The sequence below is a fragment of the Adiantum capillus-veneris genome, chromosome 21, assembly GCF_014529385.1.
Source record: "Adiantum capillus-veneris isolate H3 chromosome 21, ASM1452938v2, whole genome shotgun sequence".
Taxonomy (NCBI): Eukaryota; Viridiplantae; Streptophyta; class Polypodiopsida; order Polypodiales; family Pteridaceae; genus Adiantum; species Adiantum capillus-veneris.
Genome location: NC_140951.1, coordinates 91,353,352 through 91,366,371, shown reverse-complemented (window position 1 = coordinate 91,366,371; position 13,020 = coordinate 91,353,352). Strand labels below are relative to the sequence as shown.

The window sequence follows — 13,020 nt, the reverse complement described above, 5'->3', positions numbered from 1 at the left end:
TCGCTAAGACTATGATCTTGGGTGTGTGATCGACACCACAAACAAGAACCAATGACCTTTTTAGGCATTAGCTATAAAACTGGCCATACGATCGATTTTCAGACATAACCGAGATATCTACAACTAGCTTTTATGTGTGTGCACGGCCATCATCACACAAGAATGCATGACTAAATGATCAATTGTGAAATTTCAAGTTGCATAAATGTTAGAAGTGTAAAACATTTTGTATCCTACAATGAAGGAAGATTGCTTTGATTTCAGTAGGTGGTATGCGTCAAGCTCATAGACACATCTGATCCATGCATTCATTTGGCCAGTCAAAGACTTACTCTTCCTAGAAAGGCAGTCCATAACAATCTCTCGGTCAAAGCCAAAATGCTTTGTGCCTTGAACAATTCTCTATATATAGTGCTTGCATCTATGATCATCTACGTGGTACTAGGACATCTGAGTGACCTTCAGGTCCTGGGCTAACTCAATTTTTTTTTGCATTCCGGCCTAGAACCTAGAAGAAGAAGAAGAAGAAGAAGAAGCAGAGAAACGCCAACTTGTAAAGTCTTGCCGAGGGGGCCTAAATCATAACAAGGACACACACACACACACACACACCAAATACACAAAGTGATGACATGTGGCAACCGTACGAAATCCCAAAATTTGGGCTGACATGCCACGTGGCAGCTGTACGGTTGTTCCACAAATTGCGCTGACTGATGATGCGACAGTTGTTCAAAAATTTAGCAAACTACGCTGGCTGATTTTGGCAGATTTTTGCACTAGCTTTTGGGTGCAGATGCTTTTGGACTCGATCTTTTCATACTGAATGCTTTTGGGGCTCTGCTCTTGGCATCCACAAGACCTGCATGTCACCCTTGCACAATTCTCTTTGGATAAAAGATTGTACAAGGTGTAGTCGGATATATAGTGATGTTAGCAAGTATCTTAAAACTAAACGATGCATGGCTATGATCCCATACCGTCCTAACGAACGAAGCACAATGTGGGCAAACATGTGAATGACCCACACATTCTGTTAATACTATGGATGGAGGTTAATTGAAGATGACTTGGCACAATTGTTAAGAAATTTTCAATTTCAAGTGAAGACATAATTCTAATAACTCTTGGTAGGCCCAATGTCTAGTTTTTAAAACAGTAACCTTTTGAGATCTCTTTTTTCTAAAACCAGTAGAAGAAGAGGCTCAAGAAGAGGGCACCTTAGCCTTTCCCACTACTTGGCATTTTGGGGGGGAAAAACATGATGACACTCCTCCACTGCCATAGAGGAGCCTACTAAAGTATCCCACCAGCTGCAAAGTGCGTGAACTATCTGTCCATATACTACTGAGTGTATCCGCTGAAGTGGAAGGTTGATCGACACTAAGAACATGCAAGCATTGAGCCTTCCAAATCAACCACATAGCAACTGCAACTACAATGGACAAAACAATTTCGCAAGGGTCGCGAGATTAAGCCCTTCACTCAAAGTGACGATCAAACACATTTTGGTCAATCAATCAATCAATCAAAATTGATCACATTAATTCGATACCGTGTTTGATCAATCAAAATCTAATTGATCACATTGACCTGAAACCGGCTGCACACCAGGTGCAACTAGGCGGGCAGCCCAAAACTTGACCAAATCCAAAAAGAACCAGTGCTGGACTGCTCAATGAGAATATTTTCCTTCACTTGACCTATCAAATCATCTGGAATGTATTTAAAATTGGTTCATCATACCCCAAAAAACTTACAAGTGACCTCATGAAGGGTATCGCAGTGCTGCTTATGGGTGCTTCTGCTGAGGAAACCGCAGAACGTGTGCGGTGCTCAGCAATTTTACGTAGCCCAATCGTACAGCGCATAATGAAGAAGCAGACAAAGACCCTAAAATATAAACACTCAGTAAAGCGAGCGAAGAGGATTTATACGTTACCTTTTGAAGAGGGAGCGGCGATGGTGAGATTGAGAAGGTGTTGAGCTTCGCAGGGCTAAATTTTTGAGGAGGCGACGGAGATAAGAAAAACTGTTTTCGAGCTTCTGCCAAAATGTGGCAAATCGATCGTGAGTGGGAAGAGCTGAGGTGTGCACGAACACAAGAATGGCTCCGCCTCTTTGTGCATGTCTGTCTGTCAACCCGCAGGCTTTCAGCACGTGTCACCTCGTATTTTTGAAAGCTCGATCGACAATTGTAGAACCGTGTCACACTGACGCCGGCCTCTCATTTTGCTTGTTGCCATTTTGATCCTTAGTTAAAACAATTAAAAGGCTGTCCAACCTCTCCGTGCCAAGAGGTAAAGCTCTCGGGTTTGATCCTGCTTCCCGTGATTCCTATTGTGAATTTGGCCTAGGTTCTCAAAAAGCTACCCCGGGGGACCACCCCTCACACGCACGCATGAGGCCATGTTTCACTTTTTGGCTTGGCAAATAGTCATTGCCACCTCGGCAAGGCTATCGGTGTGGAAGCCAACTTGACTTCGACATGCCAAAAACTAATTGGCTCCACAAGAAGTGCCCTAGTGATAGCCAAGCTCCCCCATCCAAGCTTGGGCACTAATTAAGCAGTCATCCCCACCACAAAAGAATAGATGTTCAACCAATAGGATATTTTCCTTATAATGAGAGTCGCTGCAATTTTAAAAATATCATAAATGTCTAGAGCCCACTCACATGGCCCTTGGGCAAAGGTTGCTTTGTTGTGTATCCGACTTTACATCTATGTCAAACGAGGCCATTGAGACACCAAACCCACTGACCTCGCCCTATCAAAAGGGTTGCCACAGATTGAGCCTATCGTGCATTAGGGCACCCAGTCAACAACTCAAGAGATGAGCTAGCAACCAAGTCACGTCGAGCACACCTTGTTAAGCATCACTTAGTGGCTTATCCTCAATTAATCTTGGTGAGAATAATGAGCCGTTAACAATTGCCAACTTGTTTATGTGATAGTGACGGCTTCCACATTTTTTATGTTAAACTACCTTGGATTAGTCACACATGGGTGTCATCCATGCCCTATAAAGGTTTTAATGTGGAGTAAAAGGCACAAACTAAATTTTGATACTTGATTCCACTAGCTCATCTATATGGAGTCCATTGGGATACATGAGCTCCGTGAATAGGCCAAATCAACCTCCAAGTGACACACGATTGTTCATGTGTTTCTGCCTTAGGAGAGCTAAAGTGTGGGTTTTTCCTTTGTTAGATTTATGGTTTAACCCCAATGTTATTATCTTGTCCACCCATTGTGATTCTAAGGATGCTTGGCAAACCACCATGTTGTATATGGTTAAGCATCAACACTTGTTTTAAGGGATAGCTAGACTTGTAATGCTTTACTTGCTTGATGTTCTAGTTATTAGTTGTTTAACTAGTGTGAGAGTTAATTTATTGTGTAAGTTGGAGCTCATGAAGGAGGCTTGTGGTGCGGTTCAATTCTCAAATAATTTGTCCCTATGGCTGCTTCTCAATAAAATCCATAGATTGTTATGTTGTACATAGGTTAGTCAAGGTAATAAGGAAAATAATAGGAACCATTTCTTAGCTCTTGTGAAAGAGCTTGCACATGCAATAGCTACTTGTTAAAAGAAGGCCTTGTTTTTCTATAGCTACTCAAGTGCACAAGTGTGTAGTGTACTTGGGGCTAGTTATTTGCGAGTCAAACTGCAACGCAAACCTCCTTCATGAGTTATGGTCTATTCTTAGCGGAAGGGATGTTATGATCTTGTTCGTATTTCTTCATTCTAAGGGACACCTAGGAAATCGTCATGTTGCATGTTGTTTAGCATTGGTATGTGTTTCAAGGGATAGCTCGACTTGTAATGCTTTACTTGATTGATGTTCTAATGATTAGGGGTTTAGCTACTGTGTGTGTTTGATGATTGTATAAACTAGAGCACATGAAGGAGGCTTGCAGTGCCATACAACTTGCAAGTAATTAGCCCATATGGCTGCTTCTCAATGAACTCAATAAACTAAGTACATAAAGTAGACTAGGAAACAAGGAAAAGAAGCAAGGGCACATTGCAATCTGAAAATGGCGCCTAAGGAGGCACCCAAACCAATGTGAAATTGGAGGAAATGACCAAAAACCACCAAGAAAGGTAAGAAATCACCTACGAAGCAAAGTTTCCCAACTATCCACCCGAAAACCTAGTAATAAGCGGGGGCTCTTATCACAACCAAAAACAAGTGATGGCAATAATCTCGATGATGTTGAGGCACTAGATGCAAGCCAAATGATGAACAAACTCTGAGCTAGAGAGAGATTCAACTCAAATCTACAAACATGAGGCTCCAAGGCGATGGCTTGGGCTCAACAGGAAGGCAGCAAGAAAGGAGAGCATCAAAGCCAACAAGGGGAAAGATTGCAAATGGGGCTGTGTCCAAGGCGGTGCTCAAAGAGGGAAGTAGTTTCCAACCTCAAGCCACCCAATGTTGGCATAAAGGATAGAGAGAGAGAGAGAGAGAGAGAGAGAGAGAGAGAGAGAGAGAGAGAGAGAGAGAGATGAAAGGCTAGCAATCCCAATAACTCGAAATGGAAACTCTGTGAATGATAAAAGACAAAGGAGAAAACACCCCTAGGGCACATATAAAGTGAGTCAGGGTAAGGTCAAGCATTATCTTTGTCAAGAACCATGACAAAAAGTGATAAGATCACGAGGCCTGCCTATTTATTTCATTGCAATGAAATACTAATGACAAAACTAAATCCTAAAGAACTTTTTCTTAACAAATTACCATCACATCTTGAGAGTATCATGTGAGAACAAAGCAAATAACTCTTTCATTTTTAAATTTACCTGAATCAAATTAGAGTGAATTTCATGTGCTTCTGTACAATTTTTAGCTAGAGTCAATGTGATGCGCTTCACATCAAAGATGGAACATGTTTACAATAGTGTTACAGATAGAGGATATTTTCGACATTGTTGCTAGAAATTGCTTGTGTTAGCAGCAAGCTAACCCATGTAACATTTTTTGGGAGCTTCATTGTAAAAACACTTATTCTTTTGATAAATTGGAAATATTGTAACTCCTATTTGACGAGTGGATGTTGTAATCTATGAGTTGGAGCTATAAGCTTCTAGATTGTATTAGTTAATTTTCGGTTAGAGCTCCTAGATGGTTAGTTTTTGACCTAAAAAACCTTGGCTAAGGTATAAAAGCCAACTTTGTAAAGTTTTTATTAAGTTTTTGGATAATGAAATATACAGCGTGAGCATATGACGCTCTCCTCTCTCCTTATCCTACTGCTATCTCCCTTGTCGGTTGTCACATTGCAGTCTCGTCTGTAGCGTTGCAACCACAGGTAAGAGCTCTATGCATTGACGTAAGCATATCATGATAAATTGTAGCATTTGACGTCATCGACCTCGGCCTAAATTTCATTATAAGTAGGGATTTAAGCTAGGAAATCACAAAGTAAGTATAGGCTGGTATCGGGGCATCATTGCTAAGCATTTAGATGCATTCGGGGTCAGAAAACGATTAGGTCAAAATCTCACTACTGTTAACAATTGCATTTTTTGCCACTCATTGAAAGTGAGATATGAGACCATAAGCACGTGTGCTTAGGTCTTATATACTTGTCCTAGAAGTTTTATAGCATTTGAATGTTGTTTGATGCTGCAACGTGAAGGAGTACGAGCGGAAGTGCGGCGCGACAGAGAGTGCGAGAAGAAGAGCACGACGATATGGTGAACTCGCTCTTCTGTAATGTGTAGAGCATAGTGAGTTCTTATTAGGTTTTTACAAAAGAAAATGTGTACATACCTGGCGGCCCGCCCACTTACCTGGGCGACCACATTGGGCTTTATACCCCAACAACCTCCCACTTAAAGTCCAATGTGGTACTTTAAGTCTGTGAGAAGCTACTATACAAGCTAATATACAATAGATGTAGAGAAGTGATGTACTACCCTACACCTAACTGCTTGCGAAAATGCGCAAAGCTCTCTGAGGGAAGTCCTTTTGTAAGTAGATCAGCAGGATTTTTTGTGGTGTGAACTTTGACAAGCTAAAGTTGCTTATCCTCGAGCATTTCCCTGATGAAATGATACTTCACATCCACATGCTTTGTCTTTGAGTGATAAACTGGATTGCGAGCCAATTGTATAGCACTTTGATTATCACAATATAACACAGGCATTTCTTCTTTGATTCCCAAATCTGTTACTAGTGGATTAAGCCAAATTGATTCTTTGCATGCCTCTGATGCTGCAACATATTCAGCCTTTGTAGTAGACTGAGTAACACAATCTTGTAATCTAGAACGCCATGATACTGCTCCACCAGTCAATGTAAAGACATACCCTGACGTAGACCTTCGGTTGTCTAAGTCACATCATAATCTGAGTCTGTAAAACCCTTTACACTTAGCTCCTGACTCCCATAGCATATGCGCATACTCTTTGTAGCTTTCACGTATCTCAATATTCCTTTCACTGCCTCCCAATGTTTCTTTCCTGGGTTTGACATGTATCGACTTACTACTCCCACTGCAAATGCAATGTCTGGGCGAGTAGCAATCAGTGCATACATCATACTACCCATTGCAGATGCATATGGAATCTTATCCATTTCAGCTCGTTCTTCCTCAGACACAGGACAATCTTGTTTGCTAAGTTTCACATGTATCGACTTACTACTCCCACTGCAAATGCAATGTCCGGGCAAGTAGCAATCATTGCATACATCAAACTACCCATTGCAGACACATATGGAATCTTATCCATTTCAATCTGTTCTTCCTCAGACACAGGACAATCTTGTTTGCTAGGTTTCACATATGGTGGCAATGGAACACTCAATGCCTTTCCCTTCTCCATATTGAAACGTTGCAAAACCTTGTCTTCTTTGATCTGTCTCTCTCAATGCGCATACCAAGTATATGACTTGCCTCACCCATGTCTTTCATGTCAAACGATTTTTCCATCTTTGACTTCAAAGCTGAAATTTCTTCCAAGTGCTTGCCAGCAATCAACATGTCATCCACATACAAAATAAGGATCAGCCAACTGCCATCCTTAGCCTTCTTTGTATATAGACAGTGATCGAAATCACTACGTTTGTAGCCTTGAGAAAGCATAAACTTGTGGAATTTATGATACCATGCCCTCGGTGATTGTTTTAAGCCATAAAGACTCTTTAACAACTGGCATACCCAATCTTCCTTGCCTTTCTCAACAAACCCTTCTTGCTGCTGCATGTAAATTTCCACATCTAAATCACCATGCAAGAACGCTGTCTTGACATCCATTTGGTGCAACACCAAATCTAATATGGCAACCAATGCAAGAAAGCATCTCAATGTAGTCATCTTGACCACCGGAGAGAAGACTTCATCAAAGTCAATGCCTTGTTCTTGCTTAAAGCCCTTGGCAACAAGCCTTGCTTTGTACTTTGGCTGACTATCATGAGCGGTGATCTTATACCTGTAAACCCATTTACAAGGTAGAGCCTTTCTGCCATGTGGTAATTTAAGTAGCTTCCATGTCTGGTTTTTATGCAGAGCTGTCATCTCTGACTGCATGGCCAATTGCCAATTCCCGGAGTCCTTCATTTGCACTGCTTCCTTGTAACATGAAGGCTCATTGCAATCAGTCTCAACATGACATAGTTCATAGATGGAACAAACCTATCAGGAGGTCGCGTGATACGTCCAGATCTATGCAAAATAGGTGGCTCAGGCTCAGCCACAACCTGTGGTTCCACTCTATCCTGTCCTTGCTCCTCTTGAGACCTGACATTTTGTCTTGCACGTGCAGGTCCATCTTCTTGGAAGACAACTCTTCTAATCTCCTCAACCCTCTTTGGTTTAGAATGATATTTGGCTTCATTAAAGTGAACATCATTGCTGCGGATAACCTTTCTGGATTTGGGATCCCAAAGTCTGTACCCCATCTCACCAGAATTACAATAGCCTAGAAAGATGCACTTTCTACTCTTTGGCTCAAGTTTGTTCCTAAATTCCTTTGCAACGTGAGTATATGCCTCACAGCCAAAGACTCTGAGATGCTTGTATGAGGGCACCTTGCCTGACTCGGATAACCTTTCTGGATTCGGGATCCCAAAGTCTGTACCCCATCTCACCAGAATTACCATAGCCTAGAAAGATGCACTTTCTACTCTTTTGCTCAAGTTTGTTCCTAAATTCCTTTGCAACGTGAGTATATGCCTCACAGCCAAAGACTCTGAGATGCTTGTATGAGGGAACCTTGCCTGACCATACCATCTCTGCCACTAAATTCTTCTGCAAAACCTTGCTAGGAGATCTATTTATAAGATGAACAGCTGTTGATACAGCTTCAGCCCAAAACCCATTTGGCAGCTGTGCATTAGACAACATACTCCTGACCTTCTCTTGTATGGTCCTATTCATCCTCTCAGCAACACCATTTTGAGGCGGATTGTAAGGAGCATTAAGTTCACGTTTTATACCTTTTGACTCACAAAAGTCTTGAAAGGCCTTTGAAACATACTCTCCACCATTGTCAGTACGTAAGCATTTAAGCTTCTTGCCACTCTCATTCTCCACAAGTGTCACAAACGTTTTGAAAACACTAAACGCTTCATCCTTGTGCTTGAGAAAGTAAACCCATACTTTCCTCGAGTAATCATCTATAAATGTCATAAAGTAAGAAGCTCCCCCTAGAGATAGGTTAGGCATAGGTCCACACAAATCACTATGAACAAGTGCCAACTGTGTATCTCTTCTACTGCTTCTATGCTTATGTGGCTGTTGTGTTTGCTTACCATACAGACAATGTTCACAGAATTCAAAATCATTAAATGACAAGCCAGGCAAATAACCAGAACAAGACAAGATTTCCATTCCCTTCTTGGACATATGTCCTAACCGGCTATGCCACAAAGAAACGTTCGGCTGCTCCGTTACATTGATTACATTTTTAGAGACATTTGATACATAAATCATGTAAAGTCCTCCAGACTTTACTCCATGTGCTACTGTCATAGAACCCTTGGATATCTTCCACATGTTCTATCCAAAAGTGGTGACGTAGCCATCATCATCAAGTAAACTTGTGTTGATCAAGCTCTTTGTAATTACGGGAACATGTCTCACATTGTTCAGCGTGAAAGAAGAGCCATTCTTAAACTTCAATTGAACATCTCCAACACCTAAGATCTCACATGTCTGCCCATTGCCTAGCCGAAACATGATCTTTAGTGGTCACATAAGAGGTAAACCACTCCTTGTTTGGAGACACATGAAGTGATGCCCCTGAGTCTATGATCCAGTCACTCAGTGCATTTCCATCAGATGTTGTAAGAAGAGCTGATTCCATCGTATTCTTTAAGAAGTAGATGTCTCCTGACACTAGACTGTCATCCTCTGCAACAGTGTTTGTCACATTTATTTCTTGAATCTTCACTGAGGACTTGTTCTTGTCACCATGGTCTTCAACTTTCTCTTTGCCTTTTTCTTCTTTCCATTCTCTGCAGTCTCTTTTCATGTGACCATTCTTGCCACAATGGTAGCATTCTATGTCACTCTTGCCTTTAGCACTGCGGGACTTGCTACGAGACTGATCCCTCTTTCCACCTTTGTACTTTTCTTTGGTCCTTCCCCTGACAACTAAGGCTGTTCCTTTGCCTTTGTCCATTGTCTTTCTGTTGGTTTCTTCAGTAAGCAGACTGCCTTCTACACCTGCTATGGTCAAACTATATGGAGGTGCAGAATTACTCAAAGCTGTGCAAAAAGTGTCCCAACTTTCCGGCAATGTGATCAACAGGAACATAGCTCTAACAGGTTGATCAAACTTGACGCCTTGAGCTGACAACTGACTGTAGATGGTGTTGAATTCATTCAGATGATTTGACATAGGTGTCCCTTCTTTCATCTTCAAGTCAACAAGCTTCTTAAGCAAGTATACATGTGAAGCTGCACTCTGCTTCTCATAAAGATCACTCAGCTTTGTCCATGCTTGATAAGCCGACATCTTGTCTGCTACATTGAAGTAAATGCTTTCTGCCAAAGTCAGCATAATGGTAGAAAGTGCCAATTCATCCATTTCTCTCCATTCATCTTCCTCCATATCTTGTGGTTTTATCCCCTTGAGCTTTATAGGTTTTATCTGCTTCTTTTGTACCAACACGTGCCAAATCTGCTTCTTCGACAATGGAAATTTGGTTCCATCCAGCTTCTTGATATTGTAAAGAGCAGTATCCTGTGATCCAGCCATAGCTACGCTTCACAGTAGTTTACTTTCCTGGGAAAAATTCGGCAGAGTTTCCCCTGTAAACTGACCTCTGAACCAATATCAACCTGTCAAATGAACCAAGAAAGCTTCAGATTCTGCAAAAATTTCGGCAGAGTCTCCTTTGTAAAATGGTTCTGGTGTACTCAAAAATAGACCAAAAACAGCTCAGAAAACCACTATCTCTCTAACACTGTAAGCTGTGGGTAAACCTGTCCTGCACCTGTACTGTCTCTCACTGTCCTGTCAGTGTCCTGTAAGCATAGACTGTGACAATGCGTCAACGGAAGTAAAGCAAAGATGCAATCCCAACTGTCTAACTCACAGTCAATACATCCTAGCTGCCTATCTAAGGGTGCTCGAGGGATCGCTCCAAGACCTATATCACCGAAAGGATCTCAACATTCGAGAATCCCCCAGCTCAATAAAACCTCACTCGACCCTCAACAAAGGCTGCAGTAAATCTGACAGTACATAGACTTCCCACAAAGTCATACATCCACAAATTTCCCACTGTATGTTGTAACCGCTGCGGCGGTTGTTTGTTGCGTGACTCACAGCCAACAAACCCTAAACAGACATACATCATCTCTGACAATACATCCCATGTGGAAGTACCTGCAATGTCAGGATGAAATCTGGAATATCAAGCAACAAACCCAAGCTACCTGATGAACTAGCGGATGTCGCCTACAATCTGTGTGTAGATGCGTCCGTGTCGTATGTGACACGCCTCCAAGAACTGTGAGTCGTCCTTCGTTGTGTAGGCAGCCACAAATCAGCACTCTGGAAGTGCAGATATCCTCAACACTTGCAGTCGTAGGCCAAAACCCCAAAGTTGCAAAGTCGGATCTGCACCCGCCGAGACCACGTAGTCGAAAATGGCCTGCGCAGATCTTTGTCGAAGCCGAACGGTGGCCGAGATGACCTCAGAATGGCCGAATGGGGCCGTGTCTTCACTTGTCGAATCTCACTCCAATCTGAGCAAGTGACTCTGGCTACCTGCAAATGCTGCCCGGAGCCTCGATCTGAGCTCTGATACCAGTTGAAGGAGTACGAGCGAAAGTGCGACGCGAGAGAGAGTGCGAGAAGAAGAGCACGACGATATGGTGAACTCGCTCTACTGTAATGTGTAGAGCATAGTGAGTTCTTATTAGGTTTTTACAAAAGAATATGTGTACATACCTGGCGGCCTGCCCACTTACCTGGGCGACCACATTGGGCTTTATACCCCAACACAACGATCATCGTTTGCTTGCCGATTAGCAACTAGCTTTTAATGACTTAGGTCATTTGAGTGTAGCTTGAGTTAGATGCGAGTATTTATTTTTCTCTAAGAGATTGACACCCTCTTGTAGCTTCCATGCACTAGCCGAGTCAGCTTCGTCCCATGGATTGACAATTATGTTTGTGGTTCTTGCTATGTCTGCAAAATAAGATAAGAGTGAGGTTAGGAAGCCCATCCACATCCGACGCCGCTGCCGGGGAACGAGTAGACCTAAACTAGGGAAAACAAGGGTGTCTAGTGTAAGTGTCCTTTAACTTCCTTTAGGATCACCTAGAGTTAAACTTTCTCTTTAAAATTGCATAGCTTAAGAGTGTCGTCTTTTGCTGTGTAGAGGTAGCTTGGGAGTAGATTGTACTTGCTAAGTTCCTAGTAGGATGGGATTTTGAAATTGATTGATGGACAAGACAAGTCTTAAGATCAATGCTCAAGAAACCATAAAAACAATAAAACAAGTATTTGTGAACACCTTCCACAACCCAATTGCAGCAGAACCTAGGAGTAGGGTAAGTAGAATCCAAGGTGGGATCTCATGTCATTGCTCACTCCAAAAGAATCATTTGTGAGTTGTTTATGTGAAGTTGCAGAATTTCAGCTCTATGGCTTGAAACAACATCAAAAGACTGTCAACCACTGAAACCCGGCTGGAGATTGTGCTCATAAAAGTTGTATGAACCAGTGGGTAAGCATAAGGATGCATTTGAGGTAAGTTTTCAAGAGTTGGCAAAAACTATTTACATTTTCTTGATAATTAAGGCGAAATTAAGTTTTGACTTGACTCAGAGGCTTAAAACATGTCATAAAAAGACTACACTATTGAAAAAATGCAAAAATTGTTCATTTTAAGCCAAAAGTAAATAATCGTGATTATTTACATTTGGCTCAGATTGATCAAGGTTGATATCAGAGACTCTATACATGATTACAAACATCTTTTGTGAAGGCTCATACAATTTGGATCACAAAACAAACCAAAAATTTGAAAAAAAGCTGAAGTTTGTACTGTTTGTCAAGAAATTGTGTCTGACTTGGATAATTTGCTTCAATTTGTGTGAAGCTTGGCTCAGAGGCTTATCTTGAAGTGTTTCATCAGTGTGTAGCATCAAATGTCCAGAAAGATGTCAAAATTTTCCAAATGTAAATAATCGTGATTATCTACATTTGCCCAAAATCAAAGTGTTTTTGGTCAAATGGCAGTACTAGGCTTTGGCATGTTGTGTTGAACACTCACATTAAACTTGGTAAAAGTTGGATCTCTGTGAAAATTGTGGCCAGTTTTGTAAATATGGTCTGCGGACACAAAATTATTGACAAATTGAGTAGGGTTTATCCAAACTTTGTGAAACTTTGCTAGGGAGCTTAAGTTGAGTTGCTTTACCTGTTCGTATCATCAACTTGGCCAAAAAAAACTAAAAAGTCCGTAAATAATTACGATTATTTACATCTGCCTCAGATTTGAGATTTTTTGCACAATTGAGTATACCACAGGGTTAAGCACATCAAGTA

General features: G+C 41.6%; 1 protein-coding gene across 1 annotated transcript in view; it reads right to left on the bottom strand.

The window, feature by feature from the left end:
* The window catches only part of LOC147431335 (protein ENHANCED DISEASE RESISTANCE 2-like), a 202,459-nt gene extending 200,378 nt beyond the window's left edge, over positions 1-2,081 (bottom strand). Inside the window, exon 1 of the mRNA XM_086493659.1 lies at positions 1,943-2,081. The gene's annotated coding sequence lies outside the window, so the exon portion shown is untranslated. The remainder of the gene's footprint in view (positions 1-1,942) is intronic.
* Positions 2,082-13,020: the final 10,939 nt, after the last annotated feature.